Source organism: Schistocerca americana, chromosome X (genome assembly GCF_021461395.2).
Source record: "Schistocerca americana isolate TAMUIC-IGC-003095 chromosome X, iqSchAmer2.1, whole genome shotgun sequence".
Lineage (NCBI taxonomy): Eukaryota > Metazoa > Arthropoda > Insecta > Orthoptera > Acrididae > Schistocerca > Schistocerca americana.
This window is the reverse complement of record NC_060130.1, coordinates 764,581,773-764,596,453: the sequence shown is the minus strand read 5'-3', so window position 1 is coordinate 764,596,453 and position 14,681 is coordinate 764,581,773.

Here is a 14,681-nt window from a genome sequence, read left to right as displayed (position 1 = left end):
TGGGACTTAACTGCTAAGGTCATCAGTCCCTAAGCTTACACACTACTTAACCTAAATTATCCTAAGGACACACACACTCATACCCGAGGGAGGACTCGAACCTCCGCCGGGACCAGCCACACAGTCCATGACTGCAGCGCCTGAACCGCTCGGCTAATCCCGCGCGGCATTTGTCTTCAAATGGCTCTGAGCACTATTAGACTTAACTTCTGAGGTCATCAGTCCCCTAGAACTTAGAACTACTTAAACCTAACTAACCTAAGAACATCACACACATCCATTCCCGAGGCAGGATTCGAACCTGCGACCGTAGTGGTCGCGCGGTTCCAGACTGTAGCGCCTAGAACCGCTCGGCCACTCCGGCCGGCTGTCTTGAAATAACAACCATATTGCATAATATTGTTTTCCTGTAATGTATAATACTTTCATGTAAACATAAAATACAGTTATGAATGTAAAACAGAGACTGATGCCTGTCCATCCATCGCTGGTTTTTGCCTCCTTTTCCAGTGGACCGCGCCTAAATAGGTGAACGAACAAAATCACTCGAGACACAAGTTAGAACACAGACCTCAGTCAAACCGCAAAACGATCACCAATAACAGCAAACGTCAAAATTTGAAGAATTGATTAAAATGTAAAAAGCTGCTATCAGTTTATTTACATCTGAATTTTTAATCAATTTAATGTCTCTGTATGCAAGATATTTGTCGAAACAATACGAATTAACTGAAAGCAAAAAGACTATCATTAACAATGAAATGCAAATGTACAAAGTCAAGTGACTTCTCTTATTGAATGTTGGTCCCAGAAGCAAATGTGCATACAGGACTCAACATCCATGTGGTCCCTTGTGGCGTTTCAGCCAGATTTAACGAATTTTCCCGAATATCAAAGGAAATAATTACTAAATCACAGCATCTAGTACCCTTAAGTGAAACAATATTTGATTTTTCTGCTTCAAACGTCTATGTAATGCAGCGATGCTTGAACCTTATAGCTAGTATTGACATAGAAATTACGTAAAGATAACACCGCTAGACTATTATAAAACGACATGTTCTTTAGCTTCTCTCTTACGCTCTTCTCTTACGATCAGGTATTGTTGAGAATTAGGTTTCTCTTCATCTCTGTCGCTGAGATTTATTAATACAAGTGAGTTATATTTACGTGTGTAGACCTAAGGTTCATTAAAGCATAAAAATTAAACTGCGTATTACGACTATGTTACTTGAAGATCTTCTTTCATTTTGGATAAAAAGAAAAAGATTTCACTCATAAAAAGAGACAAAGTAAATAGGGGAGCTGTTCGTTTGGTTCGCGATTATTTCAAAAGCCATTTTGTGTGTAATTACTATTTGCATATTACATTCTCTATAACCGGCGGACAATTATTTTTCTCGAAGTCCGATACTTCTTCTGAATGCAATTATTACGAAAGCAAACTTCATTTCTTTTCCTGGTCAGTAAAATACCGAACGAATTGTTTCCAAACTAACTGTGGACCGAAGCTGTTTTGCAGTTTTAAAGTAAATTGGAGTTAGCAGTATTATTATCATTCTTGATTTTCATGAAAAAAGTGAGATTAAACTCTTGATTATCAGATACTGAATATGAAGCAAATTTCACATAGTTACAGGCGGTAATGTCACAGCGAGCTCCAAAGTACTACCAGAATTCCAACTAGCACAATGAATGTGCGTAGGGACTTAAAGGAATGGGGTGCAGTAGTAGGTAGAGAGTGCAGATTCTGGAGCAGAATAGGTCATCTACGACGTCGTCGACGAGTCATCGGATTTCTCTCCCCTCTTCCTCTCCACATCTTTGAAATAAATGGCAGGAATTCAAAATATCCCAAATATCCCAATAGTGCTACAGGGTTATCCCCCACTCCTATGACGCCACAGTGTAAGTATGGTTGTTCTCTGAAGTATAAATCAGCAGGAAATCCAAAAATTCGAAATGATGCATTTTCATGCTGGTGGAAGTAGGTCGTTTGTACTAAGTATAGATTTCAAGATGGGTGAAGGAATACTACTGCAGCTCTATGATGTCAGAATCCAAGATGGCTGACTTGGAATACTGGTGCAGCCTATGCTGTTATCAGATTTCCTGGGTCCCCCCCCCCCCCCCCCCCAAGAACAAATGATGTTTGTGTCCCCTACAGGTCCAAACTTGTGATTCTGGAACAAAGGGCACCTTTGCCCTCTTCCTTTCTCACAGTACCAGTTCTAGAAGAAAAGGTGTTTGTTTCCCATGCATGTATGCATGTCCAGGCCTGTCTGTTAGAGAAAGGATGCCATCCCGCTGATCTACTTACCATATTTTCCCAAAGCTATTATTAACTCAGGGGGGTATGGTTATTTTTAGCAGTGTGGTCACTTATAGAATTTCTGTGTACTGCATCTCCTAACTCCAGTTCCTCTAAGTTTTGGAGCTTAACACTTCACACAACCCCTGTGCTGCCCTCGTGCCCCTCACGCTAGATACATGGGAGCTGACTGTGTCAGCATGCACCAGCCACCACTACCACTGCCGGCAGTTGGTGCAGACACCGCTACCATAGCATTACCATAGTGTAACCGTTGCTGTCAGTCTTGTACTGTGGCACAACTCTGTGCAGGACCACTACATCATCCATTGGTTGGCATACCACACGGCTCCAGCCTCTGGCCCACATTTGCAGACCATCAGGACAGTGCAGTGTAGTGTGTGACGTCACAGTATTGTCCGATCTCGTCCCCACTGCACTCAGTCATATGAGAGATACGATTGGCAATGGGACCTGTTCTGCTATATTCTATTCATAGGCGAATGGATTGTTGTTCATAGTCGGAACAAAAATGTTTATTTTCCCTTCCAGGCCGAAACGAGAATGTAAGACAAAGGTGTTAGTCAAATGGTTCAAATGGCTCTGAGCACTATGGGACTCAACTGCTGAGGTCATTAGTCCCCTAGAACTTAGAACTAGTTAAACCTAACTAACCTAAGGACATCACAAACATCCATGCCCGAGGCAGGATTCGAACCTGCGACCGTAGCGGTCTTGCGGTTCTAGACTGCAGCGCCTTTAACCGCACGGCCACTTCGGCCGGCTAAAGGTGTTAGTCTTCTACCAGTCTGAGTTCACAGTTTTCCCCATAGCAGTACCACATTCCAACACGAAATACACTTATTGTTATCTACAGTTAACATAGTTGATGTTTGTTCAAACTCACTGGGTATTTCCACATATTTTCCCCATATAGTCTGCTATGTATAACTAACCTACTATTCTGCAACAAATGGTTCAAATGGCTCTGAGCACTAAGGGACTTAGCTTCTGAGGTCATCAGTCCCCTAGAACTTAGAACTACTTAAACCTAACTAACCTAAGGACATCACACACATCCATGCCCGAAGCAGGATTCGAACCTGCGACCGTAGCGGTCGCGCGGTTCCAGACTGTAGCGCCTAGAACCGCTCGGCCACTCCGGCCGGCATTCTGCAACACTCTTTCCCTAAATCACTCCAGGCAAATGCCGGGATGGTTCCTCTGAAAGGGCACGGCCGACTTCCTTCCCCATCCTTCCCTAATCCAATGAGACCGATGACCACGCTGTCTGGTCTCCTTCCCCAAAACCAACCAACCAACCTCTGCAACACTCAGATGTGTTATTCAGTCAGATTATTTAGGGAGATACCGGTGTACTATGTGTTGTGGATTGGCTAGAGAGCCAACCCGGTATGGGAGGAAGCCGAAAGGCACGCGTTTTAGCTCACGCAGGCTGGCGTGAGGTCTGGAACAGGTCAAGGAAATTAGACTAGCAAAAAAGGACGTAGCTGTGGAATACTTAACTTTAATCCATAAATGGTGAACACCGCTCTTGACGGTACATGTTTTACAGCATCAATAGTAACTGGTAATAGCGCCTTGCTAGGTCGTAGCAAATGACGTAGCTGAAGGCTATGCTAACTATCGACTCGGCAAATGAGAGCGTATTTTGTCAGTGAACCATCGCTAGCAAAGTCGGCTGTACAACTGGGCGAGTGCTAGGAAGTCTCTCTAGACCTGCCGTGTGGCGGCGCTCGGTCTGCAATCACTGATAGTGGCGACACGCGGGTCCGACGTATACTAACGGACCGCGGCCGATTTAAAGGCTACCACCTAGCAAGTGTGGTGTCTGGCGGTGACACCACACTATGTATAGCTGGCAACATGAAAAATCACTTAGTACGCTTCATACTCCCTGTCACTCATTCAACAGGTATTTCTCGTCTACCTCCAGTGCTATTTGTAGCAATCCCACGAAAATTTCTCTTCTCAGGAATCTGAAGAAATGTTGCAGACAGTTTGTAAATTGTGGCAACAAGGGAGCAACACATTTCGTCAGATAATAATAACAAATGAACTTTCTGATGTGGTAGCCAAGGAACTGATTCAAAGCTGCTAGAACTCCTTCAGCGAATAAAGAAGCTTGATGATAACCATATGCTGAAAGCTCATGCTCCCATCTAAAGATGGTGTCGTGAAGAATGTCTTCATATAGTAGTGAGGTGATAACGATGAGATATATGGTGTACTTCAATTGCTGAGCGGTTTGATTATTTTACCTTGAAACCGATACAGACCTGGCTCTCTGAATTCCAACAAAGGCATTTAGGTAAAGCTCTCCATAGAGTTCTGTATTTGGATGTTAACGTATATGTGTAAGATCCAATAAGGTGGTGGTAGTGGTGGTGGTGGTAAGTTCCTATGGGACCAAACTGCTGAGGTCATTGGTCCCGAGGCTTTCACACTACTTGATCTAACTTAATATAATTTACGCTAAGGACAACACACCCACTCATGACCGAGGGAGGACTCCAACCCCCGAGGGGCTGGCCCCCGCGCGAACCGTGGCAAGGCGCCCCAGACCAAGCGGCTATACCGGGTGGCTGTCCTAGGTAACTGAACTCGTTTACTACGAGTGAAGTGTTGACGAAACATGTGGTAGGCTTCTGTACCAAGTACCTGCACATTTTGTATTGCCTACGGAGAAGATTGAAATCTTAAATTTGAAGAATTTTCTCAGCAAGGAGGGAGAGCCCGTTGCCATACACACTGTCCTTGAATGCCTTCTTGCTCCTGTGGTGGGCTGTGAGGGCGATTCTTCTGTCTCTGATACCACTCTCACAGAATGTAACGTACCTTTTGCAGCAGTAGATCAAGTTGCATGTGCATAAGATTCAAGTCTTAATCATTTTTATTCATACATTGGGGATAATCTTGCGGACTGATTGTTCTCCCATCTTAAAAACCTTGCAAGGAAAGTTGATGGTATTTTTGAGAACATCATTCCTACGACCAAAATACAGGAGGAGAAATTACTGTACAAGAATGCAGTTGATTTTTGTATTTGTGGGCGGCTGGCAGGGCCGAATTAAGGGGGGAGGGGATTAGGGAGACCCTACACCCAAGCCTCCAGGTGGACAGGGGGCCCCCACTCTGATCGAGTTCTCGACTGATTGTTTTACTAAGAATTATTCAAGACACAATCATCATCATAGGATAATATATGACCAAAAATATAGAACAAATTTCTTCGTTTGTTACGTCCACCAACTAGATAAATTAGCATCAATCACTTTAAAAAATAGTGATTCATATTTTCGTGTTGAACAGAAGTATTCTGCAGTCTCAAATAGTTATACACTGAAGCGCCAAAGAAACTAATGTAGGCACGCGTATTCAAATACAGAGATATGTAAACAGGAGAATACGGCGCTGTGGTCGACAACGCCTATATAAGACAACAAGTGTCTGGGGCAGTTGTTAGATCGGTTACTACTGCTACAATGACAAATTATCAAGATTTAAGTGAATTTGAACGCGGTGTTGTAGTCGGCGCACGAGCGATGAGACACAGCTTATCCGAGGTAGCGATGAAATAGGGATTTTGCCATACAACCATTTCACTTGTGTACGGTGAATATCAGGAATCCGGTAAAGCATCAACTCTCCAACATCGCTGGGGCCGGAAAAAGATCCTGCAAGAACGGAAACAACGACGATTGAAGAGAATCGTTCAACATGACAGAAGTGCAACCCTTCCGCAAATTGCTGCAGATTTCAATGCTGGGCCATCAACAAGCGTCAGCGTGCGAACCATTCAACAAAACATCATCGATATTGGCTTTCGCAGCCGAAGGCCCACTTGTGTACCCTCGATGACTGCACAACACAAAGTTTAACGCCTCGCCTGGTCCCGTCAACACTGACATTGGATTGTTGATGACTGGAAACATGTTGCCCGGTCAGACGAGTCTCATTTCAAATTGTATCGAGCAGATGGACGTGTTCGGGTATGGAGGCAGCCTCAAGAATCCATGGACCCTGCATGTCAACAGGGGACTGTTCAAGCTGGTTAAGGCTCTGTTATGGTGTGGAGCGTGTGCAGTTGGAGTGATATGGGACTCCCTGATATGTCTAGATACGGCTCTGACAGGTGACACGTACGTAAGCATCCTGTCTGATCACCTGCATCCATTCATGTTCATTGTGCATTCTGATGGACTTGGCCAATTCCAGGATTGCTACAGAGTGGCTACAGGAACACTCTCCTGAGTTTAAACACTTGCACTGACCACCAAACTCTCCTGACATGAACATTGTGTATTAAACCGGAGACATAGAAACTACGTCCCGCCGTAGCCCTCAGTGGGTCACAACCCCACAACAGGCCACAGCAGTCCACCCACCCCACCGCAGCCCCAGATCAAACCCAGGGTTATTGTGAAGTTCGGCCCCCCATGGACTCACCCCTCCCCTCCGGGAATGTCTTATACCAGACGAGTGTTAGCGTGGTAGAGTAATTATGGCGTACCGTACGTGGAGACAGTGTTTGCGCAGCAATCACTGACGTCGTGTAACTGAAACGGAATAAGGTGAACCAGGCCACATTCGCAGAGGTAGGTGGAAAACAGCCTTAAAAAGCATCCACAGGCTGGCTTTCACACCGGACCTCGACACTAATCCAAAAAAAATGGTTCAAATGGCTCTGAGCACTATGGGACTTAACATCTGAGGTCATTAGTCCCCTAGAACTTAGAACTAGTTAAAACTAACTAACCTAAGGACATCACAAACATCCATGCCCGAGGCAGGATTCGAACCTGCGACCGTAGCGGTCTCGCGGTTCCAGACTGCAGCGCCCTTAACCGCACGGCTACTTCGGCCGGCCGACACTAATCCTCCGGGCGGATTCGAGCCGGGGACCAGTACGTCCTCCATCTCGGGAAGCTGCGCCATAGGCTGCGTGGCTAGCCGGGCGGGCAGACATGAACATTATTGAGCATATCTGGGATGCCATGCAACGTGCTGTTCAAGAGGGATCTCCACCCCCTCGTTCTCTTACAGCTCTGCAGGATTCGTGGTGTCAATTCCCTACAGCACTACTTCAGACATTAGTCGAGTCCGTGCCACGTCGTGTTGTGGTACTTCTGCGTGCTCGCTGGGGCCCTACACGATATTAGGCGGGTGTGCCAGTTTCTTTGGCTCTTCTGTGTAAGATACCCAGTCCCAATCCAGCAAACAATTATGTCACTGCGTAGTTGCGCAATACGATATATTCCTTTCGTGTCAACAAGTTCTGTCTATTTATAAACTCCTTGTACATGGAGTCGGATAGAATTTTTTGACTGTAACAACAGTCAGGTTACATCAAACACTTTTGTGGGCTGTGAAACACACGCAGCCCTCGCCCCTTCCTTCTTTTGTGCACTGCTTTTACCGCTTGTATGTTGTTGTAGAGCTGAACTGTTAATTCATGTGGAAGTATTGTTTAGAGCGTTGTAATGTATAGTGTATTTTCAGAGTAGCTATTGTGAGTGACAATAGTAGGGTGACATTGCTTATTCTAATCAGTTAGTGTGTAACTGATATTTGAGCTTCATTTCTGTTTTTCTGGACTCGAAATGGAATCTCATCGAAAGATAAAGTTTTCCGGTGGTGCCAGCAAAAGTAAAGCATAAAGCATAAAGGGAAGCAGCTAAATTTGTGATGAAACTACGTAAAGTGACTTCGAATTTTACGAAGAAAGGTTACCCCATCGGTAACGTTAGTGAAGTTTGTGCTGAACCAGAACCTCCTGCATCTGGGCCTACTTCTCCTGAGGAGTGTTTGACAAGTTCCGGTGAATCTGAAATTGTTGTGGAGCTGTATTTCGTAACTGAGGCGATGATGAATGCGAATGTTGAACTACGCGATCATAAAACGAAAGCGGTGACAGTACTCACAGTGAATTAGTGAATTCTCCAACATTGGAGAAAAATACGGTGAAATGGAAAAACATTTGAAACGGACTCGTGAACAACCACAATTATACTGTGTGCTGGTGAAGTGTAAAGCGCTTTTACGACCTTATTTGTGACAGCAAGAGCGAGAGCACCAGCAGCAGCGAGTACTGTTTGTATAAAGCGTTTATTTTGCATTTTGTTTACGACCTTCCACTAAGGAAGGGATTCTATTTGTGTTTATCTGCTCTGCATAGTAACTAACAGTTCTTGATAAAACTTTACGTAGTTTTCGTGTTAGATTTCTTAGTGTTTTCTTGATCGTTTAGAACAGAAAGCGACCTAAAACCGTCTTATGTTTGTTTCGCGGCCGTTAGCCACTAGTCACTTGAATCAGCAGTTGTCTTGTGACAGCAAGAGCGAGAGCACCAGCAGCAGCGAGTACTGTTTGTATAAAGCGTTTATTTTGCATTTTGTTTGCGACCATCCACTAAGGAAGGGATTCTATTTGTGTTTATCTGCTCTGCATAGTAACTAACAGTTCTTGATAAAACTTTACGTAGTTTTCGTGTTAGATTTCTTAGTGTTTTCTTGATCGTTTAGAACAGAAAGCGCCCTAAAACCGTCTTTTGTTTGTTTCGCGGCCGTTAGCCACTAGTCACTTGAATCAGCAGTTGTCTTGTGACAGCCAGAGCGAGAGCACCAGCAGCAGCGAGTACTGTTTGTATAAAGCGTTTTTGTACTTATTTGCTGCGCTTAGCTTTTAAATAGTTTTTCTGGGAAAACCTAGCGTAGTTTTCGCGTCTCGTATTTCAGTGAGTGTTTCTTGATTATCAGAGTAGCTCATCAGAAGATTATCTTGGGAATTTGTCACCGTATAGAGTAGGGTAAACATAGTCATGTGTAGGGACTGTGGTTGTTGTGAGCGGACGCAAGGAGAATTGGCCACTCTTCGGGGGCAGGTGGAGGCTTTGTCTGTTGGGCTCATCGAGCTCGAGGCGCAGGCGTCGGCTCGTAGTGGCGTTGGGGCAACTGTGGTGAGACCTATGCCTACTTCGGTGGCCTTGGAATCACATGGAACCCCTGATGTCGCTGCGTCTTCCGGCAGTGAGCATCTCACCGGTCAGCCATCACTCCAGGGTGAATGGCGGACAGTGGTGGGCTCGCGCGTTCCTGGCCGAAAGGCAAAGGTGGGATCTGGCCGCTTGGCAGCTGCCTTACCCCTTTCCAACAGGTACGGGGTGCTTCCTAGTGGTGATGACATCGTTTCCGAGCCACCACAGGATGCCTCGCCTGTTGGGCCAGTGGCCGATTCTCCGGCAAGGTCCCGACAGTCACAGAGGGCGGGCCTATTAGTTATAGGGAGCTCCAACGTTAGGCGGGTTATGGAGCCCCTCAGGAAAATAGCGGGTAGGTCGGGGAAGAATGCCAGTGTGCACTCGGTGTGCTTGCCGGGGGGTCTCGTCCGTAATGTGGAGGAGGCCCTTCCGGCAGCTATTGAACGCACTGGGTGTGACCGGCTGCAGATAGTAGCACATGTCGGAACGAATGACGCCTGCCGCTTGGTTTCTGAGGCCATCCTTGGTTCCTTCCGGCGGCTGGCTGATTTGGTGAAGACAACCAGCATCGCACGCGGAGTGCAAGCTGAGCTTAATATCTGCAGCATAGTGCCCAGAGTCGATCGCGGTCCTCTGGTTTGGAGCCGTGTGGAGGGTCTAAACCAGAGGCTCAGACGACTCTGCGTCTATAATGGTTGCAAATTCATCGACCTCCGTTATTGGGTGGAGAACTGTAGGGCCCCCCTAGACAGGTCAGGCGTGCACTACACACCGGAAGCAGCTACTAGGGTAGCAGAGTACGTGTGGCGTGCACACGGGGGTTTTTTAGGTTAGAGGGACTCCCCCTTTGGGCGAAACGATAAAATACCTGACGGCTTACCAGAGAGGACATTATCATCGTTGATAAAGAACGTCCGTCCTCAGAGACCAAAAACAGGAAAAGTTAACGTAATATTGGTAAACTGCAGGAGTATCCAGGGCAAGGTTCCTGAATTAGTATCTCTTATTGAAGGAAATAGTGCGCATATAGTATTAGGAACGGAAAGTTGGTTAAAACCGGAAGTGAACAGTAACGAAATCCTAGACACAGAATGGAATATATACCGCAAGGATAGGATAAACGCCAATGGTGCAGGAGTATTTATAGCAGTAAAGAATTCAATAATATCCAGTGAAGTTATTAGCGAATGCGAATGTGAAATAATCTGGGTTAAGTTAAGTATCAAAGGTGGGTCAGATATGATAGTCGGATGCTTCTATAGACCACCTGCATCAGCAACCGTAGTAGTTGAGCGCCTCAGAGAGAACCTGCAGAACGTCGTGAAGAAGTTTCGTGATCATACTATTGTAATAGGGGGAGACTTCAATCTACCAGGTATAGAATGGGATAGTCACACAATCAGAACTGGAGCCAGGGACAGAGACTCTTGTGACATTATCCTGACTGCCTTGTCCGAGAATTACTTCGAGCAGATAGTTAGAGAACCAACTCGTGAAGCTAACGTTTTAGACCTCATAGCAACAAATAGACCGGAACTTTTCGACTCCGTGAATGTAGAAGAGGGTATCAGTGATCATAAGTCAGTGGTTGCATCAATGACTACAAGTGTAATAAGAAATGCCAAGAAAGGAAGGAAAATATATTTGCTTAACAAGAGTGATAGGGCACACATCGCAGAATATCTGAGTGACCACCATCAAACGTTCATTTCTGAGGAAGAGGATGTGGAACAAAAATGGAAAAAATTCAGAAACATCGTCCAGTACGCCTTAGATAAGTTCGTACCGACTAAGGTCCAAAGCGAGGGGAAAGATCCACCGTGGTATAACAATCATGTACGAAAGGTACTACGGAAACAAAGAAAGCTTCATCATAGGTTTAAGAGTAGTCGAATCATAGCTGATAAGGAAAAGCTGAACGAAGCGAAAAAGAGCGTAAAGAGAGCAATGAGAGAAGCATTCAACGAATTCGAACATAAAACATTGGCAAACAATCTAAACAAGAACCCTAAAAAGTTTTGGTCATATGTAAAATCGGTAAGCGGATCTAAATCCCCTATTCAGTCACTCGTTGACCACGATGGCACCGAAACAGAGGACGACCGAAGAAAGGCAGAAATACTGAATTCAGTGTTCCGAAACTGTTTCACTGCGGAAAATCGTAACACGGTCCCTGACTTCAGCCGTCGCACGGACGCCAAAATGGAAAATATTGAAATAAACGATATCGGAATTGAAAAACAACTGCTATCACTTAGTAGCGGAAAAGCATCCGGACCAGACGAGATACCCTTAAGATTCTACAGTGATTATGCTAAAGAACTTGCCCCCTTTCTATCAGCAATTTATCGTAGATCGCTGGAAGAACGTAAAGTACCTAGCGACTGGAAGAAAGCGCAGGTCGTTCCCATTTTCAAGAAGGGTCATAAATCAGATGCGAATAATTATAGGCCTATTTCGCTTACGTCAATCTGTTGTAGAATAATGGAACATGTTTTGTGTTCTCGTATTATGACGTTCTTAGATAATACAAATCTCCTTCATCATAACCAACATGGATTCCGCAAACAGAGATCATGTGAAACTCAGCTCGCCCTATTTGCCCAAGAAATTCACAGTGCCGTAGACACTGGCGAGCAGATTGATGCCGTATTCCTGGACTTCAGGAAGGCATTTGATACGGTTCCGCACTTACGTTTAGTGAAAAAAATACGAGCTTACGGAATATCGGACCAGGTTTGTGATTGGATTCAGGATTTCCTAGAAGAAAGAACACAACATGTCATTCTTAACGGTTCAAAATCTGCAGATGTAGAGGTAATTTCGGGAGTACCGCAGGGAAGCGTGATAGGACCTTTATTGTTTACAATATACATAAATGACTTAGTTGACAACATCGGTAGCTCCGTGAGGCTATTTGCAGATGACACGGTTGTCTACAAGAAAGTAGCAACATCAGAAGACTCGTACGTACTCCAGGAGGACCTGCAGAGGATTAATGCATGGTGCGACAGCTGGCAGCTTTCCCTAAACGTAGATAAATGTAATATAATGCGCATACATAGGGGCAGAAATCCATTCGAGTACGATTATGCCATAGGTGGTAAATCATTGGAAGCGGTAACGACCGTAAAATACTTAGGAGTTACTATCCGGAGCGATCTGAAGTGGAATAATCACATAAAACAAATAGTGGGAAAAGCAGGCGCCAGGTTGAGATTCATAGGAAGAATTCTAAGAAAATGTGACTCATCGACGAAAGAAGTAGCTTACAAAACGCTTGTTCGTCCGATTCTTGAGTATTGCTCATCAGTATGGGACCCTTACCAGGTTGGATTAATAGAAGAGATAGACATGATCCAGCGAAAAGCAGCGCGATTCGTCATGGGGACATTTAGTCAGCGCGAGAGCGTTACGGAGATGCTGAACAAGCTCCAGTGGCGGACACTTCAAGAAAGGCGTTACGCAATACGGAGAGGTTTATTATCGAAATTACGAGAGAGCACATTCCGGGAAGAGATGGGCAACATATTACTACCGCCCACATATATCTCGCGTAATGATCACAACGAAAAGATCCGAGAAATTAGAGCAAATACGGAGACTTACAAGCAGTCGTTCTTCCCACGCACAATTCGTGAATGGAACAGGGAAGGGGGGATCAGATAGTGGTACAATAAGTACCCTCCGCCACACACCGTAAGGTGGCTCGCGGAGTATAGATGTAGATGTAGTAGATGTAGATGTATATTTACGTATTCATCACGACACCTCACCATGATGCTGGGAATAAAAGGGCTTGCCACACGAAAACATGACAAGCTACCTGTAATAAATAACACGCAAGTGGTCCTGAAAAATCATGCACCCCAAGTGTAAAGTCTAAATAAAACGGAAACCCACTGATGATGGCACAGTAGTGCTGAAACATGTTTGGGTACTTGGGAAAACGGTGTTTTGCATAACTGGCGGACCTCACATCCTACATTTTTAACTGCAAACACGGGAAACACAAGGAGCTGCAAATACAAATGATGAATATATCGTGTAACTATGTTTAGCAAAGGTTCAGACTGTTTTAAGAACAGTTTATATGATCTAAGTAAATCTGTACGGATCTAAAAATCAGAAAAAAGGAATGCATCAAAAAATTTGTTCTTTAGAAAACTGCTAAATAGTGAGAAAAATGAAAGAAAATGGCTCTTGTATTCTAAATATATAGGAAATGTTTTTTGTATTTTCTATAAATTAGTCGGTGACAGCAAGGACTTAGACATCCTGCTTACTCCATTTTCAGTCTGTGGATTTTCTGACTGAAAGAAAGGGGAAGAAAAAGTAACGTCTCATGAAAAGAGCGTTAATCACCACAAAAGTTCAGTGTCGTGGTTTCTGTGGTCGAATAATGAGCGACATATCGACAGTGAACTGCAGTACATCATGTAAACAGAGAAATATTATTGGCAAAAAATGCTTCGGCGAGTCGTAGAAGTAGTTAAGCATTTGGCAATAAGAATACTTGCTTTTCGTGATAACGAAATTTTTTGAGCCCCAAATAATAGTGACTGTTTAGGTTCATTTTAGCTAATTCCTCCTTTTTACCCATTTTTGAAACAACACATCGAAGAGCATGGCTCTAAAGGTCGTGGCCATCAGTCATGTTTGTCCAAGACTATTTGTTCCGGCGTAACGACAAGCGCCGACACGACGATGGGGAACGGACAGGGCTGTGAGACGATGTCAGCCAATAGTACGCTGACTAGGACGGCACCAAGACAGGAGCGGCCTCTATATGAAGAGAATATAAGCGCCGCGCCGCCCAGCCGCGGGCGGAGTGGACAACGAGCCGTCATAAAACGCTACTGTAGTGATTTATGAACTGCATTGTTTTGCTTGCTCTGAAATTGTATATACCGAAGAACAGTGATAATTTGCATTTTGCCATTTGCTTGCGACACACCTTTGTGAGTACGCAAAGTTAAATATTGTCAATTTATCGTACTGTAATAAACTCCATTTATACGATTTACTTGAATTGTTGTCTAGCGATCCGAGAAAACAGCTTCATGGGCACCCCATATTAGACGAGTGGACAGAAACAAAACTATTTGTAAAGAATTCATCGGCCTTCTGGGAAACAAAGTACTGACTAAAATAGTTGGTGAAATTTAGACAGCAAAATACTCCCACTAGTTATACATTCAACGGTAGACACATGAAGATCAGCTAGCCGTTGCATTAAGGTATTTTTTCGAGGGAAGAGTTCACTAAAGATTTCTGTGTTTTGTTCCCATACACGGTCATACGTGAAAGAGTCTTAGCAAGGTTGTCCTTGATCTCTCTGAAAAATACAATGTTAGGACAGAAGATTGT